Here is a 16,957-nt window from a genome sequence, read left to right as displayed (position 1 = left end):
ACTTAAGTCAGAAACTTATAATAAAAAGATAAATTAACCCTCCATATTTGGGAAATAAAAAACCCAATTCTGGGACCAGCTCGTGGCCGAGTGGTTAAGTTTGCACGCTCCACTTTGGTCAGGGCCCAGGGTTTTGCCAGTTTGGATCCTGGGCACTGACATGGCACCGCTCATCAGGCCATGCTGAGGTGGTGTCCCACATAGCACAACTAGAAGGACCTACAGCTAGAGTGTACAACTATGCACTGGGGGGCTTTGGGGAGAAGAAGAAGGAAAAAAAAAAGAAAACCCAATTCAAAGTCAGCTGTGGATCAAAAAAGAAAAGGCTTGGAAACAATCTAAGTGTCCATCAAGGGGCAAACGGATAAAGCAAATGTGGTATATATACACAACGGAATATTACTCAGCTACAAAAAAGGATGAAATCTTGCCATTTGCAACAACATGGATGGACCTTGAGGGTATTATGCTAAGTGAAATAAGTCAGAGAGAGAAAGTCAAATACCCTATGATCTCACTCATTCATAAATAGAAGATAAAAACAATAACAAACACATACATACAGAGATTAGATTGGTGGTTACTAGAGAGGAAGAGGAAGGGAGGAGGGTGAAGGGGTTCCTGTGCACATGTGTATGGTGATGGATGGTAATTACTCTTTGAATGGTTAATGTAATGTAGTCTACACAGAAATATAATGATGTACACCTGAAATTTATATGTTATAAACCAATGTTAGCTCAATAAAAAAAGGAGAAAAAATAAGAAATAACAATGGAATTTCAAAGGTAGTTAGAACTAAATGATAAAAAAGTTACATGTAAAAATTTGTGAAGTGCAACAAAAGTGGCACCTAGAAGTAAATATTAAACACTTACCTAAAAACAATGAAAAGGTAAAAATTAGCTAACACAAAAAGATGAGAAAAATAACAGCAAGACATACTGCCAAAAAATTGGAAGAGAATTTTTAAGAACAGAAATCAATGATATACAGAACAAAATCTGAGAGAGAAGATCAACAAAGCCAATATGTTCAAAATCATTGTCTTCATGAAAATTCAAATTAGAACCACAGCTAAATACTATTTCACTCTAAACCAGAGTGGCTAACATTTTTTTTAAACCTAACAATACCAAGTTTTGTGAGGTGTGGAGCAATGGAACTCTCATACATTGCTGATAGGAGTGAAAATAAGCTATAACCACTTTGGAAATCAATTTGTACCTTAGAAAGTTAATCGTATACCTACCCCTTGACCCAGAAATTTCATTCCAAAAGAAATGAAAACATTGTCACAAAAAGGCATGTACAAGAATGTATATAGCAGTCTTATTCATAACAGACCCAAAGTGGAAATAACCCAAACATCCATCAGTAAGAGAATGGAAAAACAAATTGTCATATGTTTATATACTAGGATTCTTCTCAGCAATAAAAAACAAACTACTGCTACATACAACAAAAATAATACATTCAATGAAAAATATTACATTGAGTGAAAGAAGCTAAACGCAGAAGTGTACTTACTATATGATTCCATACATATGAAGCTCAAGAGCAGGCAAAACTACTACCTACTGATGATCTATGGGAAGATGGGGGTTGGGGCTGGAGCAGTGATTGAACAGAAGGTGGCATGTTGGAAATGTTATATATTGGGGGTGGTACGTTAGTGTATATATGTATCAAAACTCATTGTAGCAAATTTCATTTTTCAAAATGGTGCAACAATGTCTCTCATACTATATGCTGTTCTGCAACGTGGCCTTACCACTCCTCCACAAAAGATGGAGTCTAATTCACTCTCCCCATGAATCTGGGCTTAACTTAGTGACCTCTTGACTGATAGGATGTGGCAGAAGTAACACTCTGAGATATAGGAAGCTATACTATAAAAAAAATCCTGGGGGCCAGCCCCGTGGCCGAGTGGTTGAGTTCATGCACTCCGCTTTGGTGGCCCAGGATTTTGCTGGTTTGGATCCTGGGCACAGACATGGCACCACTCATCTGGCCACGTTGAGGCAGTGTACCACATGCCACAGCTAGTGGGACCCACAACTAAAATATATAACTATGTACTGGGGGGATTTGGGGAGAAAAAGCAGAAAAAATAAAAAAGATTGGCAACAGTTGTTAGCTCAGGTGCCAATCTTAAAAAAAAAAAGAAAAAGCCTTACAGGGCCAGCCCAGTGGTGCAGCAGTTAAGTTCACACATTCTGCTTCAGTGGCCTGGGGTTCACCAGCTGGGATCCTAAGTGCAGACCTATGCACTGCTTATCAAGTCATACTGTGGCAGGTGTCCCACATACAAGATGGACGAAGATGGGCACAGATGTTAGCTCAGGGCCAGTCTTCCTCAGCAAAAATAGGAGAATTGGCAGTGGATGTTAGCTCAGGGCTAACCATCTTCTTAAAAAAAAAAAACCTTACAGTTTCTCTTAAGTCTCTTGAGATGTTCTCTCAGAGTCCAGCCACCACGCTGAGAGGCCAACATCACATGGGAAGCCATGTATAAGGGCTCTGGTAGATAGCTTTAGCTGAGCACCCAGCCAGGCTTCCAGGTGACAGCAAGCAGCAACGGCCAGCCACGTGAGTGAGACATTATGGTTGTCGAACCCAGTCAAGCCTTCAAATGACTAGAGCCTCAGCTGACATCTAACTGAAATCACAGGAGAGACCGAAATGAGAATTACCCAGCTGCATACAATCAACTCCAGAACCATGAGAGTATATAAAAAATTATTTAAGCCACTAAGTTTTAAGGTAGTTGTTACCAGCAACAGACACCCAGAATACTCACTGAACTGTACAATGAACATTTGTGCATTTCACTGCATGCAAATTTTACCTCAATAAAAATAAAATTATTAGAGAATATACTGTATTAGAATTAGGTTTAGTAACATATAACAGAAGTAAAAATTGACAATAGCTCAGACAAGATAGAAATACATTTCTCTCTGGTGTCAAAAAAATTTTTTTAAATCCAAAGCTAGACAATTCAGGGTCTGTTTGGCAGCTTCATGGTCATAAGAAACCAAGGCTCTATCTAAATCTTCCTTTCATGGTCATTGTCAGGCCTCACCTTGCTTCAGGTTGTTCACCAGCTCACGCAGCATCACATTGTTGGGGAGGCACTATTGGTCGCTATGTGCCATTGGTTCCCATCTTCAAAGGAACTCTGTTAATCAGTCTCCTTTTCATCCCTTCAGCCATTCTCCTAAGTCAGGATGCCATTATCCTTGTCCTCAATTACTACAGTAACTTCTTATCTCCCAGTCTCCTTCTTATCTCTCTTCTTGTAGTCTTATCTTTTACAGACTGCCAGAGCCGCTTTTCCAAACACAAACCTCCTGATCATTTCACTCGTCCCCCAGGCCCCACCCCCTTGTTTAAGATCCTTTAACACAGGCCTACTGCCAACAAAAAACTCCAAACTCAGCATAGGGACTATTCAGATTGTCGCAGCATAAAGTTTGAGTGTATGGTTTACATTTGTATCTATTGTGTTTTTAAAGAAATAGATAATTATTTTATTTGCCATCACAAATTTAAACTATATGTATCAGTTATAAATCTTCATGGCAAACCTTTTGTGTAAAATATGTTGGAAACTAGATTACCTCATCCGTTTTGGGGTCCTACACTTATAAAACATCAACTGGACTATTTTACCTCGTGGTATGAGGGGAAAAGTGAGGAAATATAAAACCATGTCCCTTTTCGAAATAGCTAGAAGACTAAAATGTTTAGTTTGTAAAAGAGAAGTATAAGTGATGGAGCCTCATTGATGCCCCTTAAGTATGAAGGTTTTATATATATATTTTAAGAATTCCTCTCCCTATTGATTTGTACTTCTCAATTCTAAAGAGCTATACATAGAGAGAGGGAGCAAGACAGATAGAGATATAGATACATACATACACACAGACTTTATATGTATTTTTTAAGAACTCTTCTCCCTTTTGGTTTGTACTTCTCGATTCTGAGGAGATATAAGGCCTTCTTCCTTTCTTGCCTGAATTTCTCCAAGGCAGAAAGCTGAGCTGCCTGAAGCCACTGGATCCTCCCAGTCTTCAAAAAATAAAAACAAAAAACTAAGCTAAGAGATGACACTGAGTGCCTTGTGAGGAGGAAAACAGCTACTGGCATTGTAGAGAGAGATGTTTCCTGAGACTGGATGGTAACACAGTCATTCAGAACCATCTCCTCTGTTATAGCAGCATCCCCTGGAGGTGACAGAATCACAGAAGAAATATCTGGTCCCGCATCTTGAGAGATTGGACCCCATAGCATAGCAGAGGCATAAAAATCTTCTCTTGGATTGTTGTGGCCCAGAAGAGAAATGCCAAAACAGAGAAGACCCTATAGATGTGACAACTGACCCAATGTCCCATGATGCCTTCCAATGCTTTGTCATGCATAAGCATCCAGGATCTTTGTATAACCCCAGGGCAGGGGCAGGCCTAATAAAAACTAAGACCGAATATCCAACCAGTCAGCAAAACAGAGGCTTGGAATATACACAGTCAATTTAAAGAAAGCACAGAAATATTTCCTGCATCTATAAGTCCATCAACTATGATTCATAACTACTACATGCATTTTAACTTTGTAGTAGTAAATAAAATAATTGGCATTTTTTCCAGAAATAATAAGTATAAATGTAATCCATAATTAACATGAAATAGCAATATTCAAAACAGGAAAAACTGCAGTGTTTAAAGTATTTAGAGGTGATTCAGTAACCCTCGGACAACAAGGAAAATGAACTAGAAAGTACCATTAAAGTTTAAACAGGAACTATTTCCATTCACCAAGAACCTTTCCCTATCCTCAAGACAATGAACTTACTGCTTGGACTCTGGCTGGACTTCCCTGCTCTTTGCATTCCTTGCCCATAAATATAGTTGTCCTCAGACCTTCAGTGGACTCGCCTGTAGCTGGCTACAGTTTGTGTTTTCCAAATTGCAATTCCTCTGCCATTCCCCAATAAACTCAATTTTTGTTAACTTGAGCTTGCCTCAGTTCACATCTTTAGTTAGGTTCACACTCACCTTAGGAGGCCATTTGGCTTTGCTGCAAACTACTAACGTGATGAATAGTTTGTAAAGGAATTGCAGAAGTGGATGTAATTGTCTATGAGTTCTTTTATTGGGTTTATGCTGTGCACTAGTATTTTTTATTTATTTGCAACACAACATACAATATGAAATAAAGAAAACTATACACACACACTATATATACACTAGAAATAAAAAAAAATGTTTTTGACCATTTTATATTTAGCAGTACCAAAAATTACCCATGTTACTCATTTTGAGCGGTTGTCATTTAGGAAATTCAATTTGGTTCATTTTTCACAAAAATAAAAGCACTAATGATGTTTGAGGTTCCTATGCTTTAGAGATGTGAAGATAAGTAAAATATGTTCCCTCTCCTCAAGAAATTATAATCTAGAGAAAAAGGACTGGCCTGTAAGCCAACAGTTTTTTCACATTTCAAGATGCTGAATTCCACGACAGGACTCCAGGTGATTTTAGAGGGAAAAAATTGCCCAAGAAAAATATTTGATCAATATCACATTTTATAAATGTATGATAAGACCTAGAGAATAGTCAAACTTAAATTTAAATATGAATAAGATATTATATTTTTAATAGATAATTCTATTCTTAAAAGATAATTCCATTCTTAGTAGAATTCTTTGTCTATTTTGGCTCTGAGTTCAAAGAATATAAATATCTTTACCTAATAAGCAAAATACTTAAAATTTGAAAGTACTTGACACCATGGAATTCTTTCAGCCTCAAACCATCAAATAAGATGGTGGTCTTTAATTGTTCTCTTTTTAATTTAAAGCAAGCATAAATCAAAATCTTTAGGTCGTTCCTGAAAGAGCAAAGAAATCAGAGAAAAAATATTAATCAAAGAAATAATGAAACTAAATTTCCCTAAGCTGAAGAAAGACAAATTTTGGATCGAGAGGGTTGAAAAACCAGCAAAACTATGAAGAGTAAATGCAAATGACCAATAAATATAGATGATGCTAAACTGTCCAAATAAGGGAAATGACTGATTTATGGATCACAAAACAAGGTAGAATTGACCATGAGGAACTGAACATTGAATGTGAGTGTGAATATTCAGAAGATTGGCTATAGAAATTTAAGAAGCTTCATGGTATAAAACATCTGAATATTTTCATGAAAAAATTTCTGCTGAAAATTACATTGATGAATATTGTAAGGTGATATCTAATGAGAATCTTAGTCCTGAACCTGAGGAAACAGTTCGGTACTGGTGCTGTCCTAGAAGAACATTAACCATGGCTGAGGAAAGGAGCCCACAGGTTTTAAGGACGCTAAGCGTTGGTTGGCTGTTCTTACAGTACTAATAGGAAAAACTTGGCAGTAATTAGAAAATGTCAATGTCTACAGCATATGAAGGATATACACAATTTGTCTATGCATCACTAAGCAAACAAGGAAGTATGAATAGCCAGAGAAGTAGCTGGATGACCTACCGGCTGAATGACAACTTCATACCAGGTGCATGAAGTTGTTACAGGCAACATGTACTAGAAGAAAACTGTAGAATTTATTCTTCTCAGACAACTGCTCTTTATATTCTCTCCTGCACTTCTTGTAAAAAATAATGTTTCAGTATTTGTTCTCCCACCGCACATACACACACACAATGTAACATCAGCCATAAACACGTGTGGCCATGAAATTTTATGTTCTACAAACAAAAATATAAACTTGTCCTAACTGTGGGCTAGCTGCCCCAGAGATCCAAGAATCCAAGACGATCTGAATGAGTTCAGTCTTAATGATGCCATTGACATCATATACAAATTTATGTGTGGACGTATATTTCCAATTCTCTTGAGGATATTCCTAGGAGTGGAACTGCTGAACCATTTGGTAACTCTGTTTAACCATTTGAGGAACTGCCAGATTGTTTTCCAAAGTGGTTGCATTATTTTACATTCTCGCCAGTAGTGAACAAGGGCTCCAGTTTCTCCACATCCTCACCAACGCTTGTTACCTGTCTTCTTGATTACAGATATACAAACAGATATGAAGTGGTTTTGCTTTGAATTTCCCTGATGGCTAATAATATTGAACATCTTTTCATGTGCTTCTTAGCCATCTGTATATCTCCTTTGAAGAAATGTCTATTCAGATCCTTTGTCCATTTTTAATTGGGCTTTTTATTATTGAGTTGTAACGGTTTTTATATGTTCTAGATACAAATCCCTTATCGGATGTATGATTTGCAAAAATTTCCTCTCATTCTATGGGTTGTCTTTTCACTTCCTTGATAGTGTTCTTTGAAGCACTAATGTTTATATATATATATATTGTTGTTGTTGAGGAAGTTTAGCCCTGAGCTAACATCTGCTGCCAAGCCTCCTCTTTTTGCTGAGGAAGACTGGCCCTGAGCTAAAATCCGTGCCCATCTTCCTCTACTTTATATGTGGGAAGCCTGCCACAGCATGGCTTGCCAAGTGTTGCATAGGTCTGCACCCGGGATCTGAACCAGCGAACCTGGGCTGCCGAAGTGAAACCCATGAACTTAACCACTGCACCACAGGGCAGGCTCCACTAATGTTTATAATTTTCATGAAGTCCATTGGGTCTATTTTTTCTTTGGTTGTATGTGCTTTTGCTGCCATATCTAAGAAATCATTGCCTGAATCAAAGTCACAAGAATTCTAAGGGTTTAGTTTTAGCTCTTACATTTAGGTCTTTGATCCATTTGAGTTAATTATTATATATAGTATGAGGCAGAGTTCTAACTTCATTCTTTTGCAGAAGGATATCCAGTTGTCCCAGAACTGTTTATTAGAAAGATTTTCTTTCCCCTGTTGAATTATTTTAGCACCCTTGTCAAAAGTCAATTTACCATAAATGTGAGTTTATTTCCGGATTCTCACTTCTATTGTATTGATCTATATGTCTGTCTTCGGGCCTGTGCCACACTGTCTTGATTACTGCAGTTTAGTAGTAATTTTTGAAATTGAAAAATGTGAGTTTTCCAACTTTGTATTTCTTTTTCGAGATTGTTTTATCTATTCCAGGTCCCTAGGTAGACTTGCCATATGAATTTTAGGATCAGCTTGTCAATTTCTGCAAAGAGATTAGCTAGGATTTCATAGGGATGGACTGACTCTGTAGCTCAATCTGGGGACACTGCCATTTTAACAATATCAGGTGTTCTTACTCATGACCATATGATGTCTTTCCATTTATTTCGGTCTTCTTTAACCTCTTTCAACAGTGTTTCGTAATTTTCAGAGTATAAGTTTTGAACTTTTGTTAAATTTATTCCTAAGTATTTTATTCTTTTTAATGGTATTGTAAATGGAGTTTTTCTTAATTTATTTCCTCTTCAGTTTGCTAATTGCTACTGTATAGAAATAAAACTGATATTTGTATATTGATCTTGTATACTGCAACCTTGCTAAACTTTTTTATTAGATATAATAGTCTATTAATGGATTCCTTAGCATTTTCTATGTACAACATCATGTCATCTGTAAATATAGTTTTACATTTTAAAGAAACGAATCCATTTGGTTTTATGGAAATATGAGCAAAAATAAAGAGTACAGTCTTTAGTTTAGTAATTCCCAAAATGTGTTTCATGGAATATAGATTCTTAGGATGTAATTACCTCCTAAAAGCTTTTTCTCCTGAAATAAGTTTGGAAAACATTGCACTCGACAAAATTATATAGGTTTGCATACTGTAAGACTTCTCAGAGATGTTAATATGGTCCTATGCATTGCAAATCTCACTGAGTAGCAGTATAATTATAGCTTTTCCTAAATTTGACCAAGAAACCTTTAGAACACTATTTCCAGAATCAGGTGCACAACCCATTTTGGGAAATTCTAATTGATAGTACTATAACTATTTACTAAGCATTCATCATGACCAGGCACTTTACTAGGGGCTCTGGATGAACAATGAACTTCAAGAAAGGAACACTTACCAAATTAATCAAGATAATCAACAATTCTGATAATGAATAAGATGTTCAATAAGAATATAGCATTACTCATCAAGATCAGAAGGGTTCATACAGAATAGTTCTTAGTGAAATAACAATCTGATACTCACATTGAACCTAAAATTTATGAGCAGTATCAAAACAAAGACTGTTTACACATTGAAGAGAGATGTTTCAGCTCATGAAGTGCCTCCAGCAAGCTGGCTGGGTGCTGGGCAGTTCATCTGCAGCTTAGCAGACATCCAGAATTTAAAAGAAAAAGAAGTTTTTAACATTAATCTCTAATGTATTTTTTTAAGCTCCAGTTAAAACAAGGTTGGAAAAGTACACTTTAAAAAACAATTTCTGAGACACTAGATGCTATTAAGATTATAACAAGACTTTGGATAGGTAACATGCTTTAGGGAATACAAGATTTAGCTATAACCTTAAAGAGCAAAGGATAATTTCGCCAAAGACCACCAAAAAGAAAGAATCCATTCAGACATATTATTGAGATAAGGTACATAAGGGAATCCTACCATCACCTTTCCCCTTCCTAGAATTTTTTCCTAATGGAAACTTGCACCCTTTCCTCAAGATTAATTGCCTTTAAAAATCCTTTTATTTCACAACCTCAAGGCACTTCCCCCCCCCCCCCCCCCCCCCCCCCCCCCCACCCCTTTCCCAAATTTTTTAAACCTTCTCTTTTGAAGTCCAAAAAAGTCTGCGTAAAAAAAAAAAAAAAAAGAAGGGGACTGCAATTTCACTGAGTATAGAAGGACTTGGAAACCATCCAGCGAGGCAAGCGGACTTCTGAATTAAGATTTGCCAGACGGCAAGCGAGACACAGAAAATTGAAAGAATTCCCTCATTGATAGCAATAAGAAGGTTCTCCTACCACCTTTCGTCTTCCCAGCAAAGAGCTATTTCCCTATCAAATGACCTAGTGGTTGATCCCCCACCTTCTCCCTTCACGCCTTCACAGGAGTGTTTCCACACTAGACCGCTTAGATTCTTAGGAGGAGCCAGGATGGCGCCTGCGTTATTAGAGGCTTCTAACAGCCAGAGCTACGGACCCCAAAGAAAGAAGGCTTAGTGCTCCCATTTGTGGATCTTTGTGGGTCTCCCGGCGGCCTCGGGATGGTGAATGTGGCAAAAACCTCTCAAGTCATCAGAACCAGGACCTAGTAATCACTCACCGCGGCACGCAGGGTCGCTGGGGACCGAGACTGGTTGCTAAGGACGCCGTGGGAGGCGCTCTTAGAGCCGGAAGGTTGTTCTTTTAGAGTCTCCTGACCAGGGCTTAGCCAACCAGGACCTGTAAATGCAATTCCACCTTCCCTTCCCCGCCTTCACCATATTTGTGTTTAGTTTCGAATGAATAGATGCAAAGACGTGTAAAAGACCTTTATTAGCTTTAAAATACAATCATAAAGCAGTTAGCAATGGTTCTTTCTACATACTGTACGTACGTTGCATATCCGGCCAGGAGCTGCAACGAGAAGCGACTCGGCGGCGCGTCAGTGCCTCCTGAATGTCTAAACGCCTCCTCCAAAGCCTCGCCCCTCCCCCCAATCTAAATTAAAAAATAAAAAAAAAAAAAACATACTTGCTATCCAGAGGTAGCTATGTCTTTTCATCAGACTGCTGTTTGTAAGCTCGTTTTACATAGAAGATGTAGACCCGCCAGTGTCCTCCGCAATTAGGATAATGGGTAAACAAAGCATCGAGAGTGTTTTGTACGTACTAACCACAAGGGGGAGAATTTAAACATAAAAGATTGCCTGTTTTTAAATATAGTATCCAATAAAATTATCTAATTTAAATCCTTGTGAAATTCCTCTGCCTACCAATGGGCGAGCAACTTCAAATATTCTACAAAGTTCACAAGTGTTTTACTGTACGGAAGAGTAACTCTGATTAAATTCAAAGTTAATGTACAGGGATTGTCCTGGTGAAATAAATTGGCTTAAAAAATTAAGAACTTTAGAGAACTTAATTGATGTAAACTTGAAATACATCAATCCTGAATTATTTCTGTTCATATAAGAACCAAATAAGTCTTTTGATTTTTTTTAGACATTTTGCTATTTAAAACAGAAATTATAGATCCAAACCCATAGAATGTATAACATCAAGAGTGAACTCTAATATAAGCTATGGACTTGGGTGATCATGATGTGTCAATGTAAATTCATCAGTTGTAATAAATGTCCCACTCAGGTGGAGGATATTGATAATGGGGGAGGCTATGCATGTGTGGGGGTAGGGAGTATATGGGAAAAACTCTGTACTTTCTTCTTAATTTTTATAAACCTAAAACTCCTCATAAAAATTAATAATAAAAACTTTAATTAATAAGTTTTTTAAAATAAAGATTAAAAAAACAAAATTTATAATATCTAATCCCAGGCTTTGTCAAAACACACTCTCCTAATAGGTCAGTAGGTTGAGCGTAAGAACAGAAGTGAAATTGAGAAAACCTGTAAAAGAGAGAACAAAAATATAGATAATATTTATCCTTAAAAAATATAAAATTTATCTTTAAAAATTAGTTGGAAGAACAAAACTTCTTTGATCAAAAAAAAAAATGACGAGACAGGAAATTGAGTGCTTACCATATTCCAAATAAAACAAATATGGAAAGACTGCTGCACTTAAAAATAGCTTGGTGGGTTTTATTTAAAATTGACTTCAAGAAATCTAGAAAAAAATGTTAAAAGCAAGAAAAATTCAAGCTGTTAAACAAGCTACTCACAAAGGAATAAAAAGCAGGTTAGCCAAAAAATTCTTCTCCATGATATGAAAATCCATTGATTCTACAGAGCGTTTAGAGAAAAAAGTAGCCACCCGTGAATTCTATAAAGAAGACAACAAAAGGACACATTTATATAAGGCAGAATTTACAAATTCTTCCCCTACTCCTGCTACACTTTAAGATTAAACCACTCAAAAGCAGATCACTTAGACATTAATCAAAACTAAGAACTCAAAATTGTGGAAGTCGTGACTGGAAAGAATTGATGTTGAGCTCTGAAACTAGATGTACCTAAACAGTTTTCCCTTGGCCATCAAATGAAATGGCAGAAAACGTTTTGAAAGAGATGATAGATTTATAGCTTTTATAATTCAAGTTAAAATAATGAAGTGTGAGAAAGCAGTGGGGACATTTCTCAATTTTCATAAAGGAGTGTAAAGTAAAAATGTTCCACTATTGTGTGTGCAGGGGAGGATTCAGTTAGATTCTCAACTCACACTCTACACTAAATGACAGATCTCAACAAAGAGAGATACAGAAAATATTTTTGGAAGAGAATACTTAGTGGCATAAACCTAGATCACAGGAAATAGGAAACCATGAATCCTTGAAGGAAATATTTCACAGAGTGAAAAAAAAAATCTAACCTCTTAAGGTTACCATATAAATTGTATGCAAATATATTTCAAAGCCCAAAGTATGTGTGTGTCTATGTGTGTTCGTGTGTTTTCAGGAGAGTGAGAGTGAAGAATGAGATGGTTTTAAAATTCATTTGGAAGAATAAATGGCAGATTAGCCAAGAAAATTATGAAAAAGAAGCAAATGTAGAAGGATTTGGTTCCTACATATTAAAACTTACTGTGAAAACTGTTTATTGGTCCATATATATTTTAGAAATAAAATATTTTAAATATTTTAAAATTCCATCCTTGAAAATGGTATATAGTTGCATCCCAGTACCTAATACAGAGACTTGCATGTAGTAAGTGCTAAATAAATACTGCTGGGTGAATTCTTGAATAAAAATGTAGACGATTTTATTTTATCCTGTGAGCTGAATTCATTGTCAGAATTTCTGAGTAAAATATTAATATAAATGAGTGATCTGCTTATTCTCTACTTTTGTTTAGCAGTGCATATCATTCTGTGCCAGCTCTTGAAACCTGTCAAAATAGTTTACTATTCTTCATTTGTATTTTGACTCCAGTCTAACTGAATAATGACTGGACTTTTAAAAATATTTATTAAACTATTTCATGATTATCAATATTTTTATCATATGATTCTTTTCAAATAAAACTAATCCTTCAAGTCTGCTCAAGAAAAAGGTCAAAAATTTAATCTATATCATTCTGTTAATAATTGTGTGAAAATTCTCCTAATTATTAATTTTTGGTGCCTACAATATTTTCTATCCATTAATTGTGATGTAATGGTTTAATTGTGGTGATTTTAAAATATGAACACAGATTGTCTGATAATCCTCCCTTCTAAAGATGGAGCCAAATCTCTTCCCCCTGAGTGTGGGGTCAGATTTACTGACTCACTTCTAGAGAATAGAATGTGGTAGAAGCGATGAGCTGGGATTAGGTCATAAAAGAGTGTGGAGGCCGGCCCGGGTCGCAGCGGTTAAGTGTGCACGTTCCGCGGCGGCTCAGGGTTCGCCGGTTGGCATCCCGGGTGCAGACATGGCACCGCTTGGCACGCCATGCTGTGGTGGGCGTCCCACATATAAAGTAGAGAAAGATGGGCATGGATGTTAGCTCAGGGCCAGGCTTCCTCAGCAAAAAAAGAGGAGGACTGGCAGTAGTTAGCGCTGGGCTAATCTTCCTCAAAGAAAAGAAAACAAAACAAAACAAAGACAAGAAAAAAAAAAAAACGACAGTGTGGCTTCCTCCTTGCTATCTCTCTTGGATCATTTGCTCTGGGAAGAAGCCAACTGTCATGTCATGAGGACATTCACGACATTCTATGGAGAGCTCCAAATAGCAAGGAATTGAGACCTCCTGACAGCAAACTGGCAAGAAAAGGAAGCATTCTTTCCACAATTAGCTCAGTGAGATATCTTGAAAGTGGATCCTCCAGTCCCAGTCAAACCCAGTGAGTCTAAAATGACCACACCTCAAGTTGAAGTCTTGACTGAAACTTCATGAGAGACCCTGAGCCAGAACCACAAATCTAAGCCACTCTCAAATTCTTGAACTACAGAAACTGAGATAATAAATATTGCTTTAGGCTGCTTTATTTGAGGATAATTTATGCCACAACAGATAACTACTAGAAATATTATACTGTTATTCTCATATAATGCATACTGGTCACTCTTTTTTAAATGTTAGAATTACAGATTTTAATTTCTGTATTATGAGTTTCTCAAACTAGTTTGAAGCTAAACACTCTGGACCACTTCAGCAACTATTTTGGAAAGATTTTGAAGAAATATAGGATGGCAGAACGTTGATAGTGCTCTAGAGACTGCTGTTTAAATGCTATGGACAGATTTAGTAATCTAGAAAGATCTTTATTGCTGTGTCCCATAATTTAATCTATTCTACTGATTTTTTTCTAAAGTAATTTTTATTCTTAGCAAAAACAAAAAAAACCCCTATTTTACAACAATTAGAAAATGAAAAGTGAAAAAAATAAAACATATTCAAACCTACACCCAGATATAACATAATTTATCATTTTGGCATATACCCTTTTATTGTGTATCTTTACTATTATTTTTACAAGAATGAAATCATACTGTACATATTTTTAACTTAACATGAACATTTTCACTTGTCATTTAATGTCCATGTCTAACATAATCTTTAAACATGCTGACTCTAGCTCTTCTCATCTCCATAGCCACTATCACTCTAGATCAAATTACTACTATCTCTTGCCTCAGCAGCTTGCAATGGCCTACTAAGTAGAGGAGGCTTCCATCTTTGCCCCATACAGAATTCAGGTTGACCCTTCTAAAACAACATTAAGGTCACCTCACTTTTCTACTCTTAAAAAAAAACTAAATTCTTGTCCATCACCCACAGGGCCCTGCAAAATTTGGCCCCTACCCTCCTTTCAGCTCTCAGTGAGCCCTTGCTCACTGGCTATCTACCTTGTCATCAGGACCTCATACTTAGGTCTGTCTTGAAAATTTTTCTCCCAGATGTTCATACATGGCTCACTCCCTCACTTCATTTAGGTCTGTTTAAAAATCAATTCCTCAGAGGACTTTCTTGACCACCCAATCTAAAAACTCCATCATTTAATCTTTTTTTATGTAATACGTGTCAATGTCATCATCTGACATTGCATTGTATGTTTGTTTCATTATTTGACATGCTATATTAATCTGTTGTCTCCCAACAAGAATGTCAGTTTCAACAATGTAGGGACTTCCTCTGGCTTAGTTATCACTCTATCTTCATTATTTAGAACAGTACCTGGCACAGGTAGGTGATCAGTAAATATGTTTTGATTAAAAGATCATATGGATGTACCATTTTAATTAATAATTAATGAATTATAATTGATATTTATAATTCTGACAATTTTTCCTATTATGAGTAATTATGTCATGAACATGTGCATAAGTAAATATACACACCCTATATTTGTTTCCTAAGATTTAGGAGTCAAAAGATACAATACAATCATTTTTACGGTTTTTGATACGTATTGCTAAACTGCCTTGCATGAAAAAGTTGTTATATTTTACACCACTCCAGAAAAGAATGAGAGCTACTTTGCTCTCACCTTGCATGACAATGTATATTTCCCTTTTAAACATTGTCATTTTCGTAGAGGAAAGATAGTTATTTAAATTTGCCTTTCTTCAATTGTTAGAGGGCAGATATTTTCATACAACTATTATCTATTTTCATTGCTTTTTTTATGAATTGCCTCATGTCCTTTGTTTGTATTTCTACTGATTTTCCCTTATGTATTAAGAGCTCTTTTTCACACAATAAAGTGATTCATTGTCTAAATCATGTTAAAATGTAATTTTTCTCACTTTGTGATGTGTCTGAATTTTGATTGCTATGTTTTTCCTTTTTTGTTTACGATGTACAAACTTAAATTTTATATGGTGAAATTAACTAGTCTTGCCCTACCTGGCTTTTCACCTTGCTGTCACCTTTAGAAAGTTTTCCAATCCACTAGTTGAAAAATATTCACCTATTATTTTCTTCCAATATTCAATCTTTAAAAATGCAAATAAAAAATATATTACAGCTGGAATTCATTGGGAGTAAGTTCTGAGTGTGTTGCGGGGGGGGGGGGGTGTTATTGTTTCCTCCCCTCAGCTGGCTACCCAATTGTCCTCCTTTTAATAATTCATCCTTTCTCCACTGATGTGGATGTGAAACTGTGAGATGCCACTGTTTTCATATTAAAAGTACACACACACACACACACACACACAGGCGTTTTTCTCTTTCACCTTTTAACAAACAATAAGCTTGAACCTGAGCCAATCCCATCCTTGGGCCAATCATTCCTCAGAAACAGAGAAATATATATTGCCACGCCCAATAACTAGTTTGATTTTAGTTACCCAGTAATTTGGTTTTAGTACTCGAGTAATACTGGATACACTTAATCAGAGAGAGACTCAATACATATGCCCAAGTCATATCACAACCCAATTTAAGAATGTCCATCCACTTAAGAAGTTGAAGTTGATTATCACTTTAAATAAATGGTCGCGTCTGAAAGATTGACAGTAGTGCGTCGGGCATCAGGATTCTCTTCCGAAGGCCCTCGGAATCCTGGACGTGCAGTGAAGAAGAAGGGACACAGGAAAAAGCCATGGTAGGCTCGATCAGATCTAGGGAGAGCGACTCTGCCTGAAGAGCCCATGGAGCTGACGCAAATAGGTAACAGGGCACTCTCTTCACAAGTCCTCTTAACTATGGTCCCGATTTTGACCGATATCACTTGAGATTTAAATACCCGGAGTGATTTAGGTGCACCAGACAAGAAACTACACAAAACTATTTATAGTTGTTTTGTGGCCTTAGAAAAGCAAAATACTTAACTCCTAAATCTTGGAGAGGAGTTTATAGTCGTGGGGAGAGCGGGGGAGGGAGGGGAAGACCGAGCTTTTCTCTCGGACGTTCTTTTCTAAGCTTGCTCTAGCCATCCACAGTACCTTTGCGTTCGGGGCCGAACCAGATGTCTCAATAGATTTTACCC

General features: G+C 36.7%; 1 protein-coding gene across 9 annotated transcripts in view; it reads right to left on the bottom strand.

Annotated features, from left to right (window-relative positions):
- The window catches only part of TMEM232 (transmembrane protein 232), a 178,684-nt gene extending 168,028 nt beyond the window's left edge, over positions 1-10,656 (bottom strand). For 6 of the 9 annotated variants that reach the window (XM_046667915.1, XM_046667921.1, XM_046667919.1 and 3 more), the window contains exon 1: positions 9,138-9,258. The gene's annotated coding sequence lies outside the window, so the exon portion shown is untranslated. Of the gene's footprint in view, positions 1-3,923; positions 4,048-9,137; positions 9,259-10,208; positions 10,244-10,618 lie in introns of those variants that run through there. The other 3 variants (XM_046667918.1, XM_046667916.1, XM_046667917.1) reach the window with 3 other exon arrangements.
- Positions 10,657-16,957: the final 6,301 nt, after the last annotated feature.

The sequence above is a fragment of the Equus quagga genome, chromosome 7, assembly GCF_021613505.1.
Source record: "Equus quagga isolate Etosha38 chromosome 7, UCLA_HA_Equagga_1.0, whole genome shotgun sequence".
Lineage (NCBI taxonomy): Eukaryota > Metazoa > Chordata > Mammalia > Perissodactyla > Equidae > Equus > Equus quagga.
This window is presented reverse-complemented; position numbering and strand designations above follow the sequence as displayed.